Here is an 8,310-nt window from a genome sequence, read left to right as displayed (position 1 = left end):
ATCTTTTCGCCCGAGTAGGCAGTTACTCGAAAAAAGCGATGCTCGATCGAGTAATTTTCCTAAACAAGTGCGTTCACTCATCTCTAACAGATAGATAGATATGAGATAGATAGATAGATAGATAGATGATAGACAGATAGATAAATAGATAGATGATAGATAGATAGATAGATAGATAGATAGATAGATATGGAGATAAATAGATAGATAGATAGATAGATAGATAGATAGATAGATATGAGATAGATAGATAGGAGATAGATAGTATTAAGATAGATAGATGGATAGATAGATATGAGATAGATAGATAGATAGATATGGGATAGATAGATAGATGATAGACAGATAGATAAATAGATAGATGATAGATAGATAGATATGCGATAGATAGATAGATAGATAGATAGATAGATATGAGATAGATAGATAGATATGAGACAGATAGATATGAGATAGATAGATAGATAGATAGATAGGAGATAGATAGATAGATAGGAGATAGATAGATAGATAGATAGATAGGAGATAGATAGATAGATAGATAGATAGATAGATAGATAGATATAAGATAGATAGATGGATAGATAGATAGATAGATATGAGATAGATAGATAGATAGATATGGGATAGATAGATAATAGATAGATAGATAGATAGATAGATAGATAGATAGATAGATAGATAGATAATAGATAGATAGATAGATAGATATGAGATAAATAGATAGATAGATATGAGATAGATAGATAGATATGAGATAGATAGATAGGAGATAGATAGATAGGAGATAGATAGATAGATAGATAGATAGATATAAGATAGATAGATAGGTATGAGATAGATAGATAGATATGAGATAGATAGATAGATAGATAGATAGATAGATAGATAGATAGATAATAGATAGATAAATAGATATGGGATAGATAGATAATAGATAGATAGATATGAGATAGATAGATAGATAGATAGATAGATAGATAGATAGATATGAGATACATAGATAGATAGATAGATAGATAGATATGAGATAGAAAGATAGATAGATAGATATATAGGAGATAGATACATAGATAGATATATATGCGATAGATAGATATGAGATAGATAGATATGAGATAGTTAGATAGATAGATAGATAGATAGATAGATAGATAGATAGATATAGATATATACACATACTTATGACAGGCACAGACATGATGTGATTAATTTGCACTTAAAACAATACCAGAACAGAGCAGAAGAGTTAATACTTAGTTATATAGTGGACTAAATGTATTACCGTGTTTGCAATAGAAAGCCCTTGATACAGATCCACATAAAGAACACATAGATAAGTTATTGAAATTTGGACTTGACAGTCCGGTGGACTCACAATAGATATAAGATAGATAGAAAGATAGATAGGAGATAGATACAAGATAGATAGATATGAGATAGATAGATATGAGATAGATAGTTACATAGATAGATAGATAGATAGGAGATAGATAGATAGATAGATAGATAGATAGATAGATAGATAGATATAAGATAGATATATAGATATTAGAGATGAGCGAGCGTACTCGGATAAGCACTACTCGCTCGAGTAATGTGCTTTATCCGAGTATCGCTGTACTCGGGGCTAAAGATTCGGGTGCCGGCACGGAGCGGGGAGCTGCAGGGGAGAGCGGGGAGGAACGGAGGTAAGATCTTTCTCTCCTTCTCTCCCGCCCGCTCTCCCATGCTCCCCGCTGCGACTCACCTGTCAGCCGCAGCGGCACCCGAATCTTTAGCCCCGAGCACAGCGATACTCGGATAAAGCCAATTACTCGAGCGATTAGTGCTTATCCGAGTACGCTCGCTCATCTCTAATAGATATATAGGAGATAGATAGATAGATAGATATAAGATAGATATATAGATATATAGGAGATAAATAGATAGATAGATAGATAGATAGAAGATAGATAGATAGATAGATAGATAGATAGATAGATAGATAGATAGATAGGAGATAGATAGATAGAAGTGAGATACATAGATGATAGATAGATATGAGATAGATATATAGATAGATATGAGATAGATAGATAGATATGAAACAGATAGATAGATAGATAGATAGATGATAGATAGATATGAGATAGATAGATAGATATGAGATAGATAGATAGATATGAGATAGATAGATATGAGATAGATAGTAGAGATGAGCGAATGTGCTAGTTTAGAGCAGTTACTCGATTGAGCATCGCTTTTTTCGAGTAACTGCCTAATCGGGCGAAAAGATTCGGGGGGGCGCCGGGGGTGAGCGGTGGGTTGCGGTGGGGAGTGGGTAGGAAAGATATTGAGAGCTCCCCCCTGTTCCTCCCTGCTACCACCCGCTCCACCCCGGCGCCTCCCGAATCTTTTCGCCCGAGTAGGCAGTTACTCGAAAAAAGCGATGCTCGATCGAGTAATTTTCCTAAACGAGTGCGTTCACTCATCTCTAATAGATAGATAGATATGAGATAGATAGATAGATAGACAGATAAATAAATAGATAGATGATAGATAGATAGATAGATAGATAGATAGATAAGCGATAGATAGATAGATTTGAGATAGATAGGAGATAGATAGATATGCGATAGATAGATAGATAGATAGATATGCGATAGATAGATAGATATGAGATAGATAGATAGATATGAGATAGATAGATATGCGATAGATAGATAGATAGATAGATAGATAGATAGATAGATAGATATGAGATAGATAGATAGATAGATAGATATGAGATAGATATGAGATAGATATGAGATAGATAGATAGATATGAGATAGATAGATATGCGATAGATAGATAGATAGATAGATAGATAGATATGAGATAGATAGATAGATAGATAGATAGATAGATAGATAGATAGATATGAGATAGATAGATAGATATGAGATAGATAGATAGATAGATAGATCGATAGTAAAGATGAGCGAGCACCAAAATTCTCGGGTGCTCGTTACTCGAGTCGAACTTCCCGCGATGCTCGAGTGTTCGTTTCGAGTAACGAACCCCATTGAAGTCAATGGGCGACCCCAGCATTTTTGTATATCGCCGATGCTCGCTAAGGTTTTCACTTGTGAAAATCTGGGAAATTCAAGAAAGTGATGGGAACGACACAGAAACGGATAGGGCAGGCGAGGGGCAACATGCTGGGCTGCATTTCAGGTTCCCAGGTCCCACTATTAAGCCACAATAGCGGCAAGAGTGGGCCCCCCCCCTCCCAACAATTTTTACTTCTGAAAAACCCTCATTAGCAAGGCATACCTTAGCTAAGCACCACACTACCTCCAACAAAGCACAATCACAGCCTGCATGACACTCCGCTGCCACTTCTCCTGGGTTACATGCTGCCCAACCCCCCCGCACGACCCAGTGTCCACAGCGCACACCAAAGTGTCCCTGCGCAGCCTTCAGCTGCACTCATGCCACACGCTGGCCTCATAGCCACACCACCCTCATGTCTATTTATAAGTGCGTCTGCCATGAGGAGGAACCGGAGGCACACACTGCAGAGGGTTGGCAGGGCCAGGAAGCGACCCTCTTTAAAAGGGGCGGGGCGATAGACCACAATGCTGTACAGAAGCAATGAGAAACCCAATCCTGTGCCACCTCCATCAGGAGCTGCACACGTGGGCATAGCAATGGGGAATCCATGTGCCACACACTATTCATTCTGTCAAGGTGTCGCATAGCTCAATCGACACTGCAAGGGAAAAGCCGTCTGCGCTCTGCCCCCTACCCAACTCAGTCAGTGTCTTTGTGCCAGACAGGTCAAACACCGCGATGGGAGCTAAGTTTGCACCAACAGCATAGGTGGGTCCTAGGAAACCCAAGACATGAACCAAAAATTGATCTGACCGGCCAAACATGGCAAACTTGCACCGCGCCCACGACATAGGCCTCGGCCCACAGCTTCAGCAATCCTAGGCAGGAAGCGGACTTTCACTGCACCCAGGACATAGGCCTCTGCACAAACCCTCAGCAATCGCGGGCCTACAGCGGACTCCAATGCTAGCGTAGCTGTGCACGTCTCATTAGCGCTGTATTGCTCCTGTAGTTTGTCCCAATGCAGTGCCCCGGATAGCAGAGCTAACGTCAGATTAAATACAGGTGGGCTTCGGGCCACACTGCATGCCCCAGTCAGACCGGGGTTTTTTATAAATAATCACAGGAAGGTACAACTCCGCAATGGGAATTCCGTGTGCACCCACAGCATGGGTGGCTCCCTGGAACCCACCGGCGGTACATAAACAAATCCCATTGCAGTGCCCAGCACAGCTGAGGTAACGTCAGATTAAATGCAGGTGGGCTTCGGCCCACACTGCATGCCCCAGTCAGACTGGGGTTCTTTATAAGTAGACACATGCAGTTACAACTCCGTGTGGACCGTCAGCATAGGTGGGTCCCAGGAAGCCACCGGCGGTACATAAATAAATCCCATTGCATTGCCCAGCACAGCTGAGGTAACGTCAGATTAAATGCAGGTGGGCTTCGGCCCACACTGCATGCCCCAGTCTGACCGGGGTTTTTAATACATAGACACTGGCAGGTACAAATCCCTAATGTGAAGTCCCTGTGGACCCACAGCATGGGTGGCTCCCTGGAACCCATCGGCAGTACATAAATGTATCCCATTGCAGAGCCCTGCTCAGCAGAGCTAACGTCACATACAATACAGGTGGGCTTTGGCCCACAGTGCATGCCCCAGTCAGACGGGTAATATGTACGTTAACAGTAACCAAGTTGGTGGGAAATGGCCTCGCCACCATCATGTCTTTGGAAAGCCTCCGTTTCCACACCACAGTGACATAGCATTAGCAGCAGTATAGTCAGAGCCCAGAATTAGTAACATTTCAGCGGTAGTATAGGGACAGGCCCCAGTAACATATCACTAGCAACAGTATAGGGGGAGCACAGTCTTAGTTCCATGTCAGTAGTAGTAGCAGTCAAGACAGGCCACAGTAACATTCCCGTTGCAGCAGTTTAGGGAGATAACAGTCTCTTTCACATTTCAGTAGTTTCAGTATAGACAAGGCCCCAGTTACATTTATGTAGCAAAAGTGTAGGCCAACCCCACACACCTTGCTGTACCATGAGTGCAGATGAAGCCCATAAAAATTACTAGGATTACACTGTAGGCGAGGGCCCAAAAAAATTGGTGTACCAACAGTACTAATGTACCTCAGAAAAATTGCCCATGCCCAACCAAGAGGGCAGGTGAAACCCATTAATCGCTTTGGTTAATGTGGCTTAATTTGTAACTAGGCCTGGAGGCAGCCCAGTTAAAATAAAAATTGGTTCAGGTGCAAGTTTCAACGCTTTAATGAGAATTGAAACGTATAAACATTGTTTACAAAAGTAATATGGCTGAGCCTTGTGGGCCTAAGAAAAATTGCCCGTTCGGCGTGATTACGTGAGGTTTCAGGAGGAGGAGCAGGAGGAGGAGGATGAATATAATACACAGATTGATGAAGCTAAAAGGTCCCCGTTTTTTATGGTGAGAGAGAACGATGCTTCCATCCGCGGGTGCAGCCTACGTATTGTTTAGGTACAGCTGCTGTCCGCTGGTGGAGAAGAGAAGTCTGGGGAAATCCAGGCTTTGTTCATCTTTATGAGTGTAAGCCTGTCCACGTCCTCTAGGTCTACCCCTACCCCTCAGCATGGTGTATTACGAGTAGAGCAGAAACAGAGCGCTGTAATTAAATGTGCCGCTTATTGGCCTGTGGTTGGAGGCTGACTTCGCTTACGGAGCGCACAGCAGAGCCAGGAAACAATTATGCGCAAGCCTGTAGTCAGACCTAGGTGTGAATGACTGAGCTACTGTAATTCACAGCGCAGAACCAGTCAAGTGGCCAAAGGGCAGTGGTAGGCCTTAAGTATTTTGCTACAATTTTTTAAAATGGTGAGGTGAAAAACCAGACAGACACCGTATGCAGCGTATATATGTATACTGTTTCCCTGTGGTGGGATGACGGCGATCATGTAACGGAGCGCACAGCAGAGCCAGGAAACAATTATGCGCAAGCCTGTCGTGAGACCTAGGTGTGAATGACTGAGCTACTGTAATTCACAGTGCAGAATCAGTCAAGTGGCCAAAGGGCAGTGGTAGGCCTTAAGTATTTTGCTACAATTTTTTAAAATGGTGAGGTGAAAAAGCAGACAGACACAGTATGCAGCGTATATATGTATACTGTTTCCCTGTGGCAGGATGACGGCGATCATGTAACGGAGCGCACAGCAGAGCCAGGAAACAATTATGCGCAAGCCTGCTGTAACGCTTAGCTGGGTATTAATTAGCGACTACTACCCCCAGCAGACACGCAGGAAACTGAAGACGGTCACAGGCAGCCCAAATATAGTATTTTTTCCCAATTTTTTTGAAAAAGCCCACTGCCTATATAGCCAGTATACCACTGTCCCTGCCTCACCAGTACTGCCCCTATACTCTGTAAAATGACTGCAGACTGAGGACGCTATGGTCTGCACGCCCGATATACAAAAAAAAAAGTTGTGCAACACTGCTAAAAGCAGCCTCAACAGTACTGCACACTGTCAGATGTGGCCCTAAGAAGGACCGTTGGGGTTCTTGAAGATGAATATAACACCTAACACTCTCCCTATAGCAGCTACAGCAAGACAGCACTTTCCCTGATCTCTGTCAGCATGCATCTTTGGCGAGCCGCGGGCGGGGCAAATTTTAATACTCGGGTGTCATCTGATCTCCCCAGCCACTCACTGCAGGGGGGTGGTATAGGGCTGGAACGTCACAGGAGGAAGTTGTAATGCCTTCCCTGTCTTTCTATTGGCCAGAAAAGCGCGCAAATTTCTCAGGGAAGAAAATGAAAGTGACTCGAACATCGCGTGGTACTCGTCTCGAGTAACGAGCATCTCGAGTACCCTAATACTCGAACGAGTATCAAGCTCGGACTAGTACGCTCGCTCATCTCTAATAGATAGATATGAGATAGATAGATAGATAGATAGATAGAGATGAGATAGATAGATAGATAGATAGATAGATAGATAGATAGATAGATAGATAGATAGATAGATAGATAGATAGGTTTGTATGGAGGGGAATCACAGCTGACACTCGCTCACAATAACTGCAATCAGCACTTCCACTGATCATGGCTGTTAACCCTTTAAATGCCACAATCTGTTTAAATATGTTTTATTAATTATTCAAAAAAGGTAATAAAAGTTTGTTTTTTTTTAAACCATTTTGCCATATGTATTATTAAAAAAAATCTAAATAAAAAAATCCCAAAAGATTTTTGGTATGGCTGTGTCCATAAAATTTGGATCAATCAAAGTAACACAGGTTAGAAAAAAAATAAACAACATCAGAATTGCGCTTTTTTTGGTCATCTTGTCTCCAAGAAAAAATGTAATAAAAGGGGATCAAAAAGTCATATGTACTCCAAAATGGTATCAATAGAAACTACAGGATGTCCTGCAAAAAAACGAGCCCTCACACAACTATGTTGATTGAAAAAATAAAAAAGTTATGACAGCAGAAAATAATTGTATTTTTTCCCAAAGATATTTTACTTTTTAAAAGTTTTACAGCAAAAAAACTATATAAATTTGGTATTGTAGTAATTGTACTGACCCATAGAAAACAGTTATCATGTAATCTTTGCTGCAGAAACAAGCCCTCCGACCATTCGGCATCAAGATGGCGGAATTATGCTTTTTTTCCTATTTCTTTGAATTTTTGAAAAGTTTTTCAGTACATGATATGGCACATTACACAGTACCAGTGAGAAATACAACTTTCCCTGCAAAAAACAAGTCCTCAGACAGCTACGTTGATAGATAGGTAAATAAAAGAGTTATGATTTTTTAAAAGTGGGGAGGAAAAACTCAAAATAAAAAAAAAACGCTTGGCCTTAAGGGGTGAACATAGAATGTCAACAGGAACCAACATTGGTTGTCCCCTTCCTCTATAGTGTTCACCAGGTGTTGAGTCTCAGAGCAGATGGTGCAGAGCCTAATCAGAAATACAGACCTTCTTTCTCTCTTTGTGCTTTTTGCTCAATACAAAAATTCATGGCAGCAATCAGACAGGCAATTTTGGTAGACAGTGCAGGCGTTAGGAGATGGGATTCATTCATGGAGGTATCTCCTCAGCAGCATCTGTAACTTGCAGCACATTGCAGGCCTCATTTCAGACAGGCTAAAACAACTACTTACTGAACTCATACTATACAATTCAGCTGCATCTTCGTCTCCCAGCCAATCAGCATGACTGTTAAGGTCCTGGCAGCT

This window comes from Eleutherodactylus coqui, chromosome 9 (genome assembly GCF_035609145.1).
Source record: "Eleutherodactylus coqui strain aEleCoq1 chromosome 9, aEleCoq1.hap1, whole genome shotgun sequence".
NCBI lineage: Eukaryota > Metazoa > Chordata > Amphibia > Anura > Eleutherodactylidae > Eleutherodactylus > Eleutherodactylus coqui.
The sequence above is the reverse complement of the archived record's forward strand: the minus strand, read 5'-3'. Positions refer to the sequence as shown.